Source organism: Ictidomys tridecemlineatus, chromosome 10 (genome assembly GCF_052094955.1).
Source record: "Ictidomys tridecemlineatus isolate mIctTri1 chromosome 10, mIctTri1.hap1, whole genome shotgun sequence".
Taxonomy (NCBI): domain Eukaryota; kingdom Metazoa; phylum Chordata; class Mammalia; order Rodentia; family Sciuridae; genus Ictidomys; species Ictidomys tridecemlineatus.
This window is the reverse complement of record NC_135486.1, coordinates 61,422,636-61,441,735: the sequence shown is the minus strand read 5'-3', so window position 1 is coordinate 61,441,735 and position 19,100 is coordinate 61,422,636. Positions and strand designations below refer to the sequence as shown.

The 19,100-nt window shown below is 48.5% G+C and overlaps 2 long non-coding RNA genes across 2 annotated transcripts in view; both read right to left on the bottom strand.

Annotated features, from left to right (window-relative positions):
• Positions 1–19,100, bottom strand: part of LOC144367295 (uncharacterized) — a 490,767-nt gene that overhangs the window by 456,592 nt on the left and 15,075 nt on the right. The gene's annotated exons all lie outside the window — the stretch shown is intronic.
• On the bottom strand, positions 13,750–17,507 carry LOC144367294 (uncharacterized). Its single transcript, XR_013426618.1, has 3 exons — positions 17,144–17,507; positions 16,830–16,904; positions 13,750–13,923 (listed from the first exon to the last, which is right to left on the bottom strand). It is a non-coding gene; the product is annotated as an uncharacterized LOC144367294 (long non-coding RNA).

Below are 19,100 nucleotides of genomic sequence, written 5' to 3'. Positions count from 1 at the left end.
GATGTCTTGGTCAGCTTGGGCTGCTGAAGCAACACCGTGGACCAGGCCTTAGAAGCAACAGTTGTTTGTTTCTCGTGGTTCTGGAAACTGGGAGTCCTGAACAAGGACGCAGGTGGCTCAGATTCCGTGAGACTGCACCATGAAGGAAGGGAAGGGAAGCCCTGGGGCCTGATTGAAATGTGGCTGGAAGGGCCAGTTTCTAAACTTAACACCTAACAGTTCTAGGAATGGGAGGCTTTGCCTTGTAGAGGGCTGGAGGGGGTGTGTCCATTCCCCCCAGCAGGAGGGCACCCTGCAGATGGCCCCCTGGGAAGCAGACTGAGCCCTTATCAGACCTGCCCAGATCTTGCACGTCCCAGGCCCCAGAACTGTGAGCCAGGAATTTCTGTGTTTCACCCATATAACGTATTTTGTTACAGCAGCTCAAATGGACTAAGATGTCAATTCAGACAACCACTGAATTCTCCATGTGCTCTATTCTCCCGCTACTCGCCGCTTTTTAAAACTGGACCCCTAGACAAACAGCTTTGCCACTGACCCGCTGAAGGAAAGTGGGTGGCTTGGTCGACTTTGGTACCTCATTCTTTGCAAGATGAGGGGAATCAGGTCCTTCTTTCCCAGAGAATCCCTCTAGGGGTTAAGTTAACCAGGATTAAATCAGTTAATACATGTGAAGGGCTTAGAACCATGCCAGACACCAACAACACTCCTTAATGCCTGGGCATCTGGGGACGCCACCTCACCATTGAAGAAGGGCCGACTGCGAGGTCCTTTCCTCCCTTCTGCAGTGGCTGCCACTAACCTGGACCAGATTTGCTGGCCATGTGACATTAGCTAGCGCCTGTGCCCGAGCCTCGGTCTCTTCTGTGAATCCTCACAGCCCTGCAGAGACGGTGAACTCTGAGGTCCACGTGGAGGGTGAGGTCGTGATGTTTTGCCTCCTCAGAGCTTAACCTGCCAAATGGCTCCCCTTTCAGTCCGGGAGGCTGGTGGTCTGAGATAGCGCGCGGGCTTGGTGATTCCTCCCAGGTCTGAAGGAGGTGTCTTCTCCAGGCCGTCTCATTGGCTTGTATAAGGCCACCTTCATGTCCGCACAGCACTGTCCTGTGTCTCTTTTCCAGAAAGACACCAGGCCTATCAGAGCAGGGCCCAGAGTGACCTCATCTGACATGGTCACCTATTTAACAGCCTTGTCTCACTTGAGTTGGGGTCACATTTGAGTTGCTGAGGTGGGGCTTCAGCACGTGACTTTGAGGGAACATGGGTCATCCCAGGGCCCTCAGTGAGGGCCTCTGCCTGTGTCACAACTGGAGGTAAAGTGGCCGTGGGTGGAGCCATTTCCATGGCAGAGAGACCTGATGCCCGAGAAAGAGGTGATTCCCTTCATCTTCTTCTGAGCAGAAGACCAATAAGTGCCTGGTTCCACTTGGAGGTTCCACTTTGACTCAGGGAATGCCCTTTGCTGAAAAGTGGTTATTTAAGTCGGTCCCTTGTCCTGTGTATCTGTCAGCTAGAGCTAAATTTTACACATGGAGACTCTTCGTAGAACTTGGAGGAAATTAAGAACATCAGGTTAAACCCAGAGTCCGCATATCCAGGAGGATCATCCAGTCCAGGAGGATCGGCCAGTGTAGCCCACGTGTCTGGCTGGATGCTCCCCCTTCTGCAGGAGGCTGTCCTTGAGCGCGATCACCCACACCAGTGTGAGCACTGGGGAGACAATGCTGCCAGGGTGCCTCCCCTCCCAGGGCCATGGTGAGGAACACGGAGGGCCCAGGAACCTAGCGGAAACCCGACGGTCCTCAGCACTTCAGTGTGAATCATCAGAAAAGCTGCCGCGCGGGACCAGTCACGAGGAGGCACAGAAAAAGAAATGGTGTAGGAGGCCAGCACAGCCTGGCATCTGGGGACACTGTTTACTGGTAAGCGAGAGGGCGTTGGTGGGACGCTCACGACGCTCCTGATCTCTTTCTGCTCCAGCTGCCCTTCCTCCAGGGTTAGCCGGGGACAGGAGCTCCCAACATAAAATGCAGCAAATAGGAAGGTAACAGGGTTGGGAAAAAAATAGCTCAGGGACAGAGGGATATAATTAAGGACCCTGGGTGGGAGGGCAGAGGAGAGGAGGGCTGGCCTTCCTCCACCTTGAAAGACCTGTGCCCAAGGTAACAAGCTGTTTAGCTAAAGTCAGGCAGACCGAATTGGGATTCTACTCAATCCATTATAGACTGAGGAATCACTTTATGCCCTTGAGCCCTGGTGTGAATGGTGCCCACCCTGCCAAATGACCATACAACAGATGTGGGGACCCCTGACAAGTGCCCAGGATGAATCCAAGGTCCCTTATAGGGCATGAAAGGAAAACAGTCCTAAAGGTGGACACTAACTGGGACACTGGAGCTGGCCCAAGGCCAGAGATCTGCTCATTGTAACTAAAATCTCATAATCCTGAGCAAGGCTTGGTTGCATGGCTGCCTCCCCACTCCCTGTCACCTTGGTAGTTGGTTGGTAGAAATAAATGTCGGTGGTGTGCTACTTTTGGGTGGGTGGACAAAGAGCTTGGTTTCAGGAAGATGGAAAGGGAGGTAATATTATGTATCAAAGAGGGACAAGGGGCTGGAGTGTATGTAGCTCAGCAGAGAGCACTGGCCTGGCATTCGAGGCCCAGGAGTGATCACCAGGGCCACTCACACTCACAAAACAGGACAGACATGCTTAGAAAGTGATCGTATCCACAGGAGCTGGAACACAGTTCTGTAAAGGCGATTTACAAAAGCAGCTATCCTTATTTAGACTGATCAGAAAGGATTATTAGACAAATTCTGAAGTAAGGTCTCAGAGGTTAATGAACTGTTTGGACGTCATCAGCAGACGGGGAGTGGATGGGGCTCCATGGTTTCTTTGAAGACGGTTCCTGTCTGCTGCTGGTTGCCTGAGGGTGACCTATGAGCGTGGTCCTGAGGGTCACAGGATGGGAGGGTTTCTGTGTGGATGCAGAGAGCAGGTGGGTCAGATCTAAACTCTGCCACTTCCTTCTCCTGAGCTGATGGTGGGTGCCGTCTGCAAGGCTGCTGGTGTGGAGAACGCTCCTCCTAGAGACCATGTCCTGAAACGTTTAGGGCAACACCACTCCTCCTTCTTGGCTTCCCAGATTCTTCTGCATAACCTAACCTTTATTTCTCAATTTTCCTTGTGCAAAATGTATAGTTGACTTGGCTGGTCTCGACAGTGGCCAGAGTTCTTCCTCTTGGAAGAAGGGTGAAGCACCTTGGAGAGGCCCTTCGATCGTCTTAAAATCATCCCATTCAAAATATGGGTGGAGCCAGCACTGTGTATCAAGGACTGAGCTTCACTGGAGGTCCTGAAGATGACTGTGGCCTGCTTCATGCCCCCCCACCCCCGAGGACAGAGAGTATCCCTCCATGGGAAGACAGCATTGGTCACCATGGTACGGGAGGATGTCTGAGAAGGCTCTTGAAGCTGGTAGCCATTTATTTTTGAGTTAGAAAGTGGAGAAGGGGCTGGTTTCAGGAAGATGGAAAGATGGGAGATTCTAGATGGACAGAGCAGGTGGAGCAGAGCCGGGCTGCACCTGGAGGGAGCTCGCTGGCCACGTCATCCCGATTCAGCAGCTCCCCTCAGCTCCCTGTCCACGGCACCACTCCTCCTGCCCAGGCCAGGCTGCAGGAGCGCATCTGCGGATGGGACCATCAGCTGGATCTCCAAATCACAAGTCACAGCACTTTGTACAGTAGATGGAGAAGGGAGAGGGGACAGGTGGCCGTGCAGACTGAGAAATGCGATCAGTCTTCTCCTTAGTTAGCTACCTATTTTTCTTTAAGTGATGCATTAACATTATTTTCCCTTATATTTTTAAATTCTTAGCTGAGACTCTTGTAAGGAGAGAGAGATTAATAAGAAAATTCCAAACAGGAGCTTATTAACACATATATTTATAAACAGGTGGGAGATACCCAGGGGATGTGCCATACTCAGAGGGGGGCACAACTCTGGCTTCTACGGCACCTTCATGAAGGACAGTGTATTGCTGAGGAAGTGAGAAGACCCATAAAAAGCATTTTGAGTCTCTAAGGAAGGCAGACTGTGGCAAGATAAGCAAGTTGCAGATAAAGACCAGTCAGCTGAGTTGTTTACACTGATCTCCAGTGCCACGTCTCATCTGATGGGGCTATATCATCTGTCATCCAAATTGACCTTTGTACCTCTGGGAGACAGGAAGGAGGACCATCTTCATAATTTTTTTTTTGGCTTGTAGGCAAACAGGGAGGGTAGAGAATTTTTCTTTTATCTATTTCTTCTGGGTTGCTTTTAGCTCAAAATCATTCTTATGCCAAAGTGGTATGTTCTGATACCCTTCAAAATATTCAAATTTAATTTTGCTTTTCTACAGGTTTAATTCAACCAGCCACCAAATACAACACAGCCTCTCGGACCAGGAAATGAGTTGCAGGCAACAGGAGCAGGTCCCTGAAGGGCTGTGCCATGGGGGCGTCTCCATCATCTCCAGTCTGCTCCCACGCAGCCATCACAGAGAATCACTGCCATGGACAGGCTCTGAAGGCCAGCATTGGGCACCTCACTGGCTCCCAGGCCTAGGTCGCTGGATGACCCCCCCCCCTTTTATAGGCCAGGGCAGCTTAGCAAGCTTAGGTGCTCTCAATTCAAGTCCTAAAGGCAGAGGCTCTTCTGCCCCAGGGCATCTATTCAATCTGGATGAAAGGAACAAGTCAGAAACCGTCAGACTTGTTTTTCCTGTGGAACTGAAATCTTCCCTGTTCTTCACTGCAAGGAAATGTACATTTTTCTAATGTGCAATTCTCAAACCCAAATGTGAAGTGTTATTATTACCGAGAACCGTGGGTGGTCTCTGCGGGGTTCAAACCAGCGGCACTCATGGCGCACGAGCAGAATCACCGAGGACTCCAGTCAGAAGCAGACAGCCCTTCTTTCCCTCTCATTTGAGCCATAGACTCACACTTGGATAAAGCAGGTCAACAAATCAATAAATGTCATTTTCTCATTTGGCCAAACTCCAAGTTCCAGCTTCCAGGCATTAGGCTCAACCGGATATAAAAACACCAAACAGCCTGATAGGACAATTCCATGTTCCATTGTGAGAAACGACCAGCGTCCCCTTTCCACCCCTTGTCTTATTCATGACTTTCTTTAGAATTGTGTTTTGTTAGAACATTTTAATCTAAGCAAGGAGGCATAAAAGGAGCGTGTCTCTGGTCTTAGCAGCTGGAACTGGAAGGCTGTGTACCCAAGGTCAGCCCAGCTCAGACCCACAGTTCAGCAGAAGGGGAACTGGAGGTGAGCAAGTGGTCAGGCTGCGGTGAGTGGAGAGTCGGGGTAGGGCAGCCAGGGAGACACGGACTTCCAGGGTGCTGTCCCTGAGGGGTAAGGGTAGGGCTGGGAGCCTAGTGTACAAAAGGCAGGGGTTACTCAAGGGCTGCAGAAGAGATGGCAGAGGGAGGACCTGGAGGTCCAGGAGCAGCCCCCCCTGTGGGTGGGAGGGTGGCTGGCAGAGGGAAGCTGGAGCCGGGAGAGAGCGAGGAGTCTGCAGGAAGGTCAGACACCAGCTCCTCTGCCTTGGACACCCAGAGCCAAGCACCTCAAGCAGACAAGGACAAAAATAAAACCTGCAGGCGCACAAGGTCAGCACTGTCTGTGACAAACCAGCAGGTCCAGAGCTGCAGTCCCAAATCAGAGTCAGAAGAACAGAGATGCAGCAGCCCAAGCGAGGAGTCAGGGATGGGAAGAGGGGTGGGAATATGGAGGGGCTGCAGGTGTTCTCCATGCAGTTGAGCGAGAGTCACGTGGCACTGGAGTTTCACTGGGGAGCCACATTCAGGGAGCCCTGACATGTGCCAGGACAGCCCTGTGAGGTGAGCACTGTGCTTGTGTGAGGAGGAAACGTGGGTACATAGGGCCATGTTACCTGCCTGCCCAAGGTGCCAGGGAGGCTGGGAATGAGAGGCAGATGGTCTGACACCAGAGCTCCAAGGTGCTGTGAGCTTGCCTCCCTGGATCCACTCAGGTTTCCCAGCAGGCACATGGAAGGGAAGGTTCTGGATTCTCCACCCCTGTATGGTGGAGGCAGCAGGCAGCCAGTCCAGGCTGAGCTGCGGCATGAGTACGGCACAGGGATGACCAGGGCTGCACACTGGCAATCCTGGCTTCCAGAGGGGCCATGTGGAGCCTGTGTGTCAGGGTCAAGGCCAGCCCAGCCTGAGCATGCTTTGTGTGCCTAGAGGAGTCTTCCCCAGGTGGACGGAGCTCCCTCACCCAGGGAGGGCTAGCATCTGCTCTGAAGAGGGTAGAGAGAGAAGGAGACTTCCTCTCTACCCTGCTCCTCCTCCCTTCTTGGATGGAACCAACTGTAGAGAGCACCTGTGCTCCATGGCTGAGAGGGCTGCAGGGAGCTCGGCACTGTGGCCGGTCTGCCTGCAGCCTGTGGTGGAGTAGGTCCCACTCAATGGCTAGTTGCTGGGGAGGCCACTTGCCTGCACATCTAGGCCACATTCCCCAACATAAAAATCCATCTGCTATTTTGTAGTTTCTGGTTGGTATAACACCTGGTGAGGAATAACAGAACTAGGGTGCTACTGTGTCCCCTCCTCTCCAGGAACTTACGTTAAAACTAGCAACAGCAATGGGGACACAGCTGGACCCTGAATGCCTCCCAGCACTGTGGGGACCCAGATGCCCTTTCCTCCTGACAAAGAAAACTGCAGTCCCAAGACCCTTGTCTCTCAGTTTTGTGGTTCTGTGTTTCCTTTGGGAATGCAAGTCACTTCTCCCCAGGGGACACAGGATCACATGCCATAGGGCCCTATCTATCAGAATTCAACCTGGTCCATCAGGCAGATGCACTACAGGGAGTTTCTTACTCCCAAGACAGCAGACATCTAGAGCCTCCTCCAGCACTTAAGAGCCTTCACCCCACCAGCATGGGTAACTTCCTCCAGGGCATCCTACTGCACCGAGAGCCGAGCTCATGCTGACTTCCCTGGACCTGCTTGATGGGCTATAGAGGGCAGGCCTCCAAAGTTAGAGGAAAGAGGAGCAGAGGAAGGAAAGGGAGGAGCTCGTTCCCTACACATTGTCCTGTCATGCCACACATGAGTCAGGACATACAGACGCTAAAACACACACCCGGGTGCACATCTTGATTTGTGTTGGCAAATGTACCCAAGATGCAAAGCAGGAGCTGGGGTGTTGTCATAGCCCTCCACACAAATGTGGCTGCTGGCTCTGACTTCGCTCACCGTGTTCTGCCTCTTGGTGTCGATAAAATGGCCCAGTGTGCTCTTGTGTAAGAATTTGCCCACCAAACGCTGCATTCTTCAGGGTGGCTCATGCTACCATTACTGATTCATAGCAGTTGCATGAGTTGGCAAGAATGACACGGGACACTGGCGGGGGATGGTCCCTCGTGGTTCTCATTCCAGGTGGGAACCACGACTGGGGGAACTCTGTTTACTGCGGTTATCATCTTTGTGCCATCCATGGGCATGCAGGAATTCTGCGCAGGCTCAGAGTGGCCCAGGGGGCTCTGTCTCCTGCCTCGTGGTTCCCTGGGCTGAAGGATTTTGTGACCTGATTTCCGTTTTGTTGCCATATTGACATGTTGGACTCACACTCCCAGTGATGCAATCCTCTCTATTGCGGCATCCCATTCCATAGGGTGGCTAGGCTGTCACTGTGACTGGAATTGACAATGGGGGACACTGGAGTGCTTCCCACTTTGGGTATTGTGAATAAAGATGCCAAAGATATTCACATACAAGATTTTTGCAGGTAGAAATATTCATTTCTCTGGAGGAAGGAGTCAAATAGATTTGTCATAGGCTGTTACCTTTATAAGAAATTATAAAAAGACTTTGGAAAGTGGTTGTGCCTGCAGTCTCTGGTCTAGTTGCTCTATACTTCTGCCAAACTTTGGTTCTGTTGTCATTAGTTTTAGTCCCAGCATCAACTGACAGTCCCACCTCTCTGTTGCGTCAGATTCTCCTACAGAATTTTAAATAGCTTCAAGTTCTTATTTGATAATTCCCAAATCTAAGGCATTTGTTGCCCCTTTGATTATTTTTCTCTTGTCCACAGGACACGTTCTGTTTCTGTATTTTGTAATGAGTTTTCGTGCCTAATAATACGGCACCTGGGTTCGACTGGTTTCTTATGGGGAAGCTAAATCACTGGCAGGTCACCTTACTGTCCAGGAGGCTGTAGTGGGCACATCAGCTTTTGTTCTGCCTTCAGCCTAGGTCACATTCCCTCTGTTGGGTACCATCTTCCCCATTAAGGCACGGTTTGGGGGGTTCAATGGCAAACTCAAGGTTATACCAGTGGCTCCAAAACTGTATCTTCCTCTAACAGGCATCAGCTGAAATCCGTTTAAGCCCCCTCAAGTGCTGGGGCTGATGGGGGCCAGGATCACTTTCTTAGAGGAGGACCTCAAACTTTGCCCCAAATTCTGATTTCTCTTTCTGGAGAACTCTATGGCTCCTTAACCATACAGTGGAGTTGACCAGACGCCAGGAGGGAGCTTAGAGCCAGCACCACGGGGCTACTCTGTTCCAGAGTTCAGGTCTCAGTGCCAAGGACAGCCTGGGCAGCAGATTTCACTCCTGCTGAGTGCCTCTTTCACGGGATGACTGGGATGGGGTGCTCACCACAGGGCTCCACACGCTCCTGGATTTGGCCCAGGCCATGTACCCATCCTTCCTGAGAGAATAGGAAGGCTTGCTCTGCATCCTCAGTATCAGGCCTGCAGGGAGAACTCACTTATGCTCTCCGCCTTTGGGCGGGGTGTAAGCTCCTGTACTTTGGCCTCCCTTACCCACCTCCACATCACCTCAAAGACACAGGGGAAAGCGCTCCTCTGACCATCCAGAGTCCAGGGCCTCCAGGGGCAGTGATTCACTCTGCTTTCGCACACTTGGCATCAAGAATGGTGAGAGGCGAGGCCTTTGCCCCTGAGATAGGCAGGGCCTCAGCCGGTATGGCCACCAGTTCTGCAGCCCCAACTCTGACACAAGCCCCCAAGAATGTGTCGGGGAGGGTGAGGCCAGGGCCACCGTGGGTCAGAGGGACAGGGAGGAGGAGACCTGGGCTTGCTCTTAATCTGGCTCAGCTAGAGATGCCTGTGCTGGAACAGCAGGTGGGAAGCCTCATCAGTAAGACTTTGATACTGTAAAAGGGCACTTTCCTCCAGTACTGGGCAGTAGAGGGGAAAGCATAGCCTGGGTGGGGTGCTAGTCCCTACCCCTTCCTCTCTCTAATGGTTATCAACAACCACATTTTAATTTCTTACATAGTTAAACTAGCGTTTCTAAACTGGGGTGGCTATGCCCGCAGGGGACAACTGGCAGCACCTGGAGACTTAATCCCCACAGAGGGCTGCTACCCACAGGCATCCCATGGACAGGGCAGGGAGGCTGTATAACATCCCATAAGGAGCAGGACCGTCCCAGCAACTACTGGGCTCAAATGCTAATACTGCTGACAGCGAAAGACCCAGAGTTGAATGAGTCAAAACAGCACTGGAATTACTCAGCTTGTTTTATGTTCTTTTTTTTTTTTTTTTCCTAAAGGACATTTTTAAATTGTTCTGTCCCAAATTACTGGCAAAGAAAATCATATATTAGAATAAGACATGTATCTTAAATGACAACAAAAAAAAGCAAAAGGGAAGAGAAGCAAGAAAAACTCTGGAGTGTGCGCCCAGGAGGCTCGCGCTGGGCCAGTGGCGTACCTCCCACATCCGGCCTACTCACCTCTTATTTTTGTAGCTGTGTTTACCAGCGCAATCTGTTCTCACAGTCAGACATCCAATCAGCGAAGAGCAGTGAATGGTGACATCTTTGGGCTTCACATAAATAACAGCCAGCTCTGCTTTGGGTGTGTGATCTGTGAAACAGGCCTGGGGGTGCAGCTAGTGGTAGAGCATTTGCCTTGCAAGTGCAATGGCCTGGGTTCCATTCTCTGCACTGCAAATAAGCAGACAGACTACTGCATTGTGATTTAACAAAAACAGGTTATTTGCTAAGAAAGTCATTCATGCTATTTGAAAATTTAAGCAATCAAATGGAAAGTCAGTCAACGGGTAAGAGAGTGAAATTTATTTTATTATCATTCTCACCATCATTTCATCAAATAACGAATGTGACAGCTTTGGTTCCATTAGTCATCTAAAGTGCCGTGAGCATCATGGGCCCAGGGATTCACTTTCCTTCAGCTGTGACAGGTTCATTGATTCTCCTGTTTCTGGTGAGTGTGAGTTGGCAACCCCTGAACATACGCAGTAGATTTTTTAAATTGTATTTCTTGAGTTTGAGAGAATGATGTGGAGGAGAGAAACAATAGCAATTCTATCTGCAACACTAATAACCCCACGATAGATCTCAAGTTGTTCTGCAGCCCAGTAACAACAGCACCAGAACCAAAACAATCAGAGAATATTCAGGAACCGTTCTGTAAGCTCAAGGCTGCATTTCTACCCCCTGCACCCTTGCATTGCTCTGTCTGCAAAGCCCTGCAAGAAACCCTCTGGGTGAGGGTGAATTATGCCCCTCGGCCCTGCTGTTCTCCGCCTGAGAATGGAGTCCATGGCTCCAGGACCGAATTCTGAATCCTTTTGCCCCTTTGCCCCTAGGAAAGGCAGATAAAGAGTGCATGGGACTCCCATACTTGGGAAGGGCGAGGGCAGCACCCCCTAATGAATCAGTTACCAACAAGCTGGCTCCAGAGCGGCAGCCATGTCTCCCATGCTGCCTGCAAAATAATTTTGGCAACCAACTTTAAGCTTCTTCTTCTTCTTTTTTTTTTTTAATTTATAGTACTGGGAATTAAACCCAGGACCTGGCACATGTTAGGCAAGTGTAGTACCACTGAGACACATGCCCAACCCGCAGCAACCAGTTTTAAAGGACTGGATTTTAACAGGTCTCCTCCTCTGGAGCCACAGCCTAGGGCCCACAGGGCACACATGCCTTCTCCTGGAGGCTCACTTGGAACAGTAGCAGAGCCAACGTGAAACCTGGACCACGTGAAGTCTGGTATCAATCAAGCCAAGGAACTGGGAAGTGAACCAGGTTGTATTCTCCTGCCTCAGAAACCCAGATTCAAATTTAGAAGTCTCAGACCTGTCAGAGTTCCAGGCCAGAACATGACTGTGTGGGGACAGCTGGTAACAAGGCCCACGTCCCTGATGGGCATCCAACCTGTCCCTTCTTATCCCTGGTTCTGTTCCACACCATGAGGGACCATACTACCCCCAACTTCAAACTCCATCCAGCCCCCTACCCACAGCCACCCCTTGGCAACCCACCTTGCCAAGGAGCACATGTTGGAAGAAGGGACTAACCTTGGACCCAGGAAAGAGGCCCCCCAGGCTATGGGAGCAGAATCAGGGCCAGTGAAGAGGGGATCATGGGGCCCTAGTGACCCGGAACGTTTCTAGCAGGTAGGCCCCTGTTCTAGGGGATTCGTGTCCTTGGTCCTGCAGAGTGTCCCCCCCAAGGAGCAGCAACCAGAGCAGGGTGCCCCAGTGTGTGGGGACCTGGGCGGAAGCTCCCTCTCCCCCTCTCACCTTACCCCTCCCTCCACACACCCAGGCTCAGTGGTACAAGGTGCTCGCCAGGTCCTGCGCCCGACAGACCTGCTATTCTAGGTGCTTTTGCTGGGGTCACACTCCTCTGTGTGACACGAAGCAACCGATGGCTTCTGTTTTCACTCTGTTTCACATTTTCTTGTATCCCTAAATTTTGGCCACTGCAAGCTGTCAATTTCTGACAGCTGATTAACTGTCCTGATTTTGTGACATGAAAACAGAGTACATTAATTAAATTATTGAAAGGGGTCGTGTTCATTCATTAACAGTGGGTAGAAAATAGCAGGCAATCACGCAGATTCTCATCCGCTCAAGTGTCAGCGGCCTGCCCATCAAACATGAAAGCATTAGGAAGTGGCAGTAGAACAGATGGTCCTGGAAAGAGAGCCTTGGGGCCAGAGCAGTGGATGGTGCAGAAACAGGGGCCTCTCCCAGCCTTATCGCCTCCGCCAGAGGCTCAGTCAGAGTCCAGGTGCTGACTTCCGCTGCCTGAGGCCCTCGTGGAAGTTGGCCACAGGAGTACTAAAAGGCTTACTCTTGAGTCCAGCTGCCTCTTCTTCTCAGCAGAGCCTGTTTCCAAGTGCCCTGGGGGCTGATATTCAGGAAGGTAGCCTTTCCTTGTTTTCAAGAAGCCTGATATCTAAACTTGCCAAGGTTAGAGAAAAAAAAGAAAGAGAACAGAGGAAAACAGTGGCCACCTCACTGTTGGTTAAGAGCTGTAGCTTCCAACAAAGAGCCATCTGTTCACCTGCACCAGAGCCCCAGGGAATAATGCCCCACTGCGTGGGGGCAGGGCTTGCAGGCTGACCCTTAAGCTCTGAAGAAGGCAGGGGACTTGCAAGCCACCTTGTGTTTTCTGAGGTCTCCACCAGGACAGGGGTGGTGAAAAGCTGAAGGACGGGTCTGTAGGGCAGGAAGCATTCCAGTTGGTGATGCTGTGAGAACAGGTAGGGCAGGTCGCGGGGACAACCATGGGGACAACCATGGGAGAGAAGGGACTACTGTTTTAGACCAAGAGACTTGACTCATTCACCCCCTGCACCAGGCACCACTTCCTACCTGATGCCTTTGAAAGTCTCCTTGAGTCTCAGGATTCGTGTCTCTTGGTGTCCCTACCAAGGTAAGTCACAGGGTCAAATGGGCTACCTAATAATGGTGCAGGTGCTCAGGAGGCTCACACTACCCTCTGTGGGCTGCTTCTATGCTTCATCAGTTGGAAGCATAGGAAAGGAAATGGACACTGGCCCAACTACAGGTGACTGCTGGCTTGCAAAGCTTGCCAAGAGGAAAAGACCTGTCCCCCTAGCTGTCTTATGAAGGTCCTCTTATCTGACACTTCTATTGTCCCCAGCATCTGTGGAGCAAGTCAAGGTCACCTGGAACACAGAACCAAGGAATCGAAAAGGCAAAGCACAAGCTTTCTTGGAAGACTTGTCTCCCTTAATCCACCTCTTTTCCTCTCCAGGCAACATTAGGACATTGCCTCTCACTCAGTTGCGACTTTGGAAAGTTACATAGCATTTCTAAACCTTAGTTCCGTCATTCGTAAACTGGTGACAGCATTTAAGTCCTGCACCTGCTCCAAGACTTACCCAGATTTGTCCTTGTCTTGCACATCACTCGTAAGCTGCCTGGTACACAGAGAAGCCGTGATTATCAGTGTGCTCTTCATTCTTCTGATGTATTTTCAAATTCCCGTATTTTTTGAATTTATAAAATAAGTATGATTTGCATAAAATAGAATCCACAGATGTCCAAGTTGATGGGTTCTTAAGATTAAATAAACCTGTATAACCAGTACACACCACACATATCCTTGGGGTTGGGGGGTGAAGAGAGAAGGAAGGACGGAGGGAAGGAAGGAAGGAGGGAAGGTAGGAGGAAAAAGACCCAAATGTATGTGATTTCTTTTGAGAAAGAGATCACCAAATCTCACTGCACTGAAATTCTTGGATTTGCTACTCTTGTATTTACTTCTGATTTCTTTTTTTTTTTAATATTTATTTTTTAGTTTTCGGCGGACACAACATCTTTGTTTGTATGTGGTGCTGAGGATCGAACCCAGGCCGCACGCATGCCAGGCGAGTGCGCTACCGCTTGAGCCACATCCCCAGCCCCAACTTCTGATTTCTTGAAAAAAAAAAAACACTGTTAAATAAAAATAAATCTTACCATGTGCAACCTCATCTCCATTTCCTTCATTCTAAAGTTGCCCATGCATTTGAGGAATCTGGAGACACTTTATCTCCCCTTCACTTTTGTTACTTCCTCTCTGTCACAAAGTCTTCCTGAGAAAAGTAAAGTGGAAGATTTAGGAAAAGGTCTGGAAATTCGGGGGACAATAGTAATATTCGTGACACTGATAAATGGATTACTTAGAAGGAAGCAAATTTTCTTTTTTTATTTTTAGTTATGTATGAACACAATATCTTTATTTTGTTTATTTTTTGTGGTGCTGAGAATTGGACCCAGTGCCTCACATATGCTAGGCAAATGTGGTGCCACTGAGCCCCAGCCCCAGCCCCAGCCCCAGGTGTGTCTTACTCTGAACCAGGGAGCCCTCTCCATGTCACACATGCAGCACCTCGGTCCCTTCAGAGAGCTGTGTATGTCACATATGCTGGCATCCAAAGGCTCAAGCTGCGGATTTTGCTTACACTACCATTCAAGTGGTGCATGGTCTCATTGTATAAATTAAACATTTTATCCTGAAATAACTGCAGATTCACAAGAAGTTGTAAGAAATAATAGGGATCGTCTATACCCTTCCACAAACTTCTCCTGAAGGTGACACCTTGCAAAACTCTAGTGCCATGTCTCTACCAGGACGTAAACGTTGATGCAAAGTAGAGAACATTCCCTCCACCCCCGGAACCAGGTCGCCCTTTTACAACCACCCACCCGCCTTCAGTGGGGACCCCTCCTCACCCTCCAGAATCTACCACTTATTCTCTAGCTTTATTTTTCTGTGGCTTCAGGAGGGGAACATATGTTGACTTAGTAGGGAAGCTGAGTGTCCTTTCCCTTGACATCATTCTCTGCAGATTCACTCAGGTTGTTTCATGTGTAAATATTTTCCCATTTATTCTGAGTAGCGTTCTGGGTAGGATGCACCACACTTTGATCCCACATCTACACACGGAAGGATGCCTGCCCTCGTCCAGCTGGGCTCTGGAAAACAGAGCTACTATAGACATTGCTGTTTGGGTTTTTATGTGAACATGACTTAATTTCACAGAAATAAAAACCTAGGAGCATTTGCAGCCCCTGCCTGTGAGAGCCAGAGCCCTCCTGCTCCCACAGAGCATTTTCCTGGGACGCACGCATCCTCCGGGCTCCTCCAACTTAAGGTTCAGGTGAGTGAGAGGCTCCTTGGGGGCACAGCTCTAAACACGCTGGATGGCAGAGAGCTTCTGGAGCAGTCACCTAAGCCAGACCCTGGGCCTGGCTGCCTCAGATGCCTGCTTCTCTGCACTTGCTTCCCAGCCGTGAAAGCTATTTGATGATATTTGAAATGGAAAAAAAACGCATGTAAAATTGTATTTACCTATCATTACAACATGTGAGATAAATTCTACTGAAGAACATGGGTAAAAGGACAATATTCACGTCTAGCTGTGTCTACTCTTATCTGTACTTAAAATAAGCAAACCCATGTGTGTTCATAACGGGGTGTTCAGGCCCTGAGATGGTCTAAGGTAGTGGAGCTTTCCCTGGAAATGATTCCATCCTCTCTGTTCCCAGGACTCGTGCCTGTCATCATGGAAGAGCAGGTGTCTTGAGCTGTGGCATCTTCTTGATGGGCCCTCTGCTGGCTCTGCCTAGGCAGGTGCCATCCTCGTGAGCGCCGAGGACTGGGGGTGGGGGCTGCATGGAGCACAGCAGGTGCTCCAGACAGCATGTTGCTCAGTCCCTCAGCTAGTCACCTGTACCCCTCTATCCAGGGGCAGTGTCCTTACACTTCACGCTCAGGAGCTTGTTCTAAGAATGCCTTACTGTGATTTGTGAGACATGTTTGGAAACTTTGCGATGAAATGACAGCTCTGTGCCCTTCACCTGTCAGTTGTCCTTCACTATAACCTTGACCATTTTTGCCTACATACAGAAGAAGCAATACAAATGATTAACAAATATATGAAAAAGTATTCAATATCTCTAGCAATTAGAGAAATGCAGATCAAAACTACTCTAAGATTTCATTTCACCCCTGTCAGAATGGCAATCATCAAGAATACCGGCAACAATAAATGTTGGTGAGGATGTGGGGAAAAAGTTACACTCATACATTGTGGTGGGACTGCAAATTGGTGCAACCCTATGGAAAGCAGTATGGAGATTCCTCAGAAAAATGGAAATGGAACCACCATTTGACTCAGCTATCCCACTCCTTGTTTTATACCCAAAGGACTCAAAATCAGCATATATAATGATGCAGCCACATCAATGTTTATAGCAGCTCAATTCACAATAGCTAGACTATGAAACTGATCTAAGTGTCCCTCAATAGATAAATGTATAAAGAAAATGTGGTATATATACTCAATGGAATATTACTCAACTTTAAAGAAGAGTAAAATTATGGCATTTTCCAGTAAATGGTTGGAATTGGAGAATATCAGCTAAGCGAAATAAGCCAATCCCACAAAACCAAAGGCTGAATGTTTTCTCTAATATGCGGATGCTAATTCACAATGAGGCTGGGGGCACTGGGAAGAATAGCTGTTACTTTAGATTAGGTAGAGGGAAGTGATGGGAGGGAAGAGGAGGAGATGTGGGGATAGGAAAGATAGTAGAATGAAACAGACATTATTATTACTGTGTATATATATATATGTGACTGCATGATCAATGTGATTCTGCAACCTGTACACTCAGAAAAATGAGAAATTATATGCCATCTGATTCAAATGTATGATATATCAAAGTGATTCTACTGTCATGTATAACTAATTAAAACAAATTAAAAATTTTTTAAATAGAATTTTGAAAAATAATATATTTTTAAGCTGACATCTAAAAATTTTTTAAGTTTAAATAATTGCAAAATGTTAGTTCAGCTATTTTAAATTAGTTTTTAAAATATTTTAAAATATTTTCTACAAGTATATTTATTATATTTATATTCTGTTGTATTGGATTTATATAATCCTATAATCACAACTTCACTCAGCAGCAGCCTTTGAATCCTCTTTACCTGGTAATTTGGGGATAGTTTCTTCAATACAGGAGCTCCAGATTCATCTGGCTGGAATTACAGAGAATGTTCCCTCTGTAACCAAAATAAAAATATTTAGATTAATTTATTATATTTATTATGTGCAATGGACTGTAAATATTATATATCCAGTGAATTATAAATACCAGAGCAATTTGCTATCCTACAACATATATAAGCATGTATTTTTTAAAAAATGGGTGAACACAGATTTAAATATCAATCCAAATAGAATAATTATATTACATATTTGATAAATACTAAATGGAAAACATAAATTTTGTTGTAAACACCTTTTCTAATGAGCCTGTGGGACATCTTCTATCTGCTCCTGTCTTCCTGGGTGAGTGCTTATGCTGCGGTGTGGGGGGGGCTCACCGTCTATTTCATTCCTTTTCATTTACAAACACCTGGAAGCACAAGTTTAAGTGGATGGAAATAGAATTTTTTTTAACAATACCACTTTTTTCATGTGTCCTTCTGATTCAAATATCAAAGCTCACAGGATGATCATTCTCTCAATTCTTTCAGCGTTAGCCGACATGCTGATTTGCTGTGTCTGGGAGCTTCTTGTAAACACAGCGTTAGAAGACACCAGACTTGGGGACTCATTTATGGCTGGGATCCAGACACCCATCTTCTTTGTCTCTGGCACAAGGCCACGTGACTGCCAATTAGACCTGCTGCTCCTTCCCTGAGCAGCAGCCTTTGAACCCTCTTAACCTGGTCATTTGGGGACAGTCTCTTCAATACAGGAGCTCCAGATTCATCTGGCTGGAATTAGAGAATGTTCCCTCTGGAACCTTATTTCCTAATGCATCCCCATTAGCAAACAATCAGCAAAATGGAAGTCATTTGGAGCAGGAAAAAAATATCCTTTCTTTTTGCCTTCAAGAAAATCCTGACCCTGTGCCTTCCCAGGTGGGCACTAGATTTCTGAATCCTAATTCTAGAGCAGACGATGCCCCCACCTTTGTCACTGGGTTAGAACACCCCAGCATGTCTCCTGGCTTTGCCTTCAAAGGCTCCTCCTCAATAGGAATAAATTCTCCGACAAGACCAGAGGCAGAGGGGTCAGGATGTGCAAATACACACAGTGGAGACCCCGAGCCCAGGCCATAGCTACGCTCTCCAGACCCTCTTCCTCATGCCCCTGCTGAGCGCTGCCTTGGCCTGCGGGTATCCTGGAGGTTCTGTGTCCCTGGAGAACAAACAGGTGGTTGTGCTGAAGTACGGGGCTGGGTGGGGCCTGGGGTCCTCCTGCATGGTGGAGAGAGGCAGTGAGCAGTGGGGTGGGAGAGCTGGGTGCTTCTAGCTGGGTGCTTCCAGCTGGGTGCTGGCTTGGCAGGCACTCTGAGGCAGAGGACTAGCCAGAAGCTGCAAACCTGGACAGTGACTTCCAAGACTTCCTGGAAAGCCTCTCGTGACCCTCAGTCACATGTCCCTGGTGGATACCTGCCAGGCTTTGTCACCACCAAGGCTCGATCTCCTTGGGTGCATCTCTGGCCTGGACAGCTGCTCTGTTCACTTTGGACTCTGTGGCCTCATGACCCAGCTGGGCCAACCAAGTCTTCCCTGAGTGGTGGGGAAGAGTGGTGGGGCACTGCCTTGGGGGACACTTGTTTCTCTGACAAAAGTGGACCCACTCGGCCAGCACACTTCCCAGTCTTTCACTCTCCTTTCTCTGTCCTGGTGGATGCAGACACAGCTTGAGGGCTTTGACAGCCACCTTGTAAACATGTAGTGGAGGAGCAGGTTCATCAGGGAGCCCGTCTCTGCACCAACCCCAGTGGCCAACATCTGGATTTCCATTATGAGAAAAGTTAGCCCCACTTGTTTGAGATCTTATTATCAGGATTTCTTTTCTCTTTTAAAAAAACAATTCTTCATTCTAAATTTTAGCTGAAACAAAGTATTCTTCTTCTATCTGCCTCAGAGAAAACATGATTTATTTTTCTGGCCTCAGAGATTTTTCTAAATGCTGTAGGGAATGCTAATGAACTGCTACACAATCACATTTGCACATTACCATAAGCATTAGCTTTTCTAATCTAAATAAGACAGATTTATAAAATAAATGTTTTGAACACCAACCAAAACATCATAAGGATTCTGTAGGCATCACCAATTTGTGGAACTAGTAGGCGGTAGGTAACTATCTCCCCCTCCCCTAACCAATTGTGGGAGTAAAAGGCTCAACTCTTAACTTTTTAAAAAACCCAGTAATAAAGAATTATAATAAATACTTGA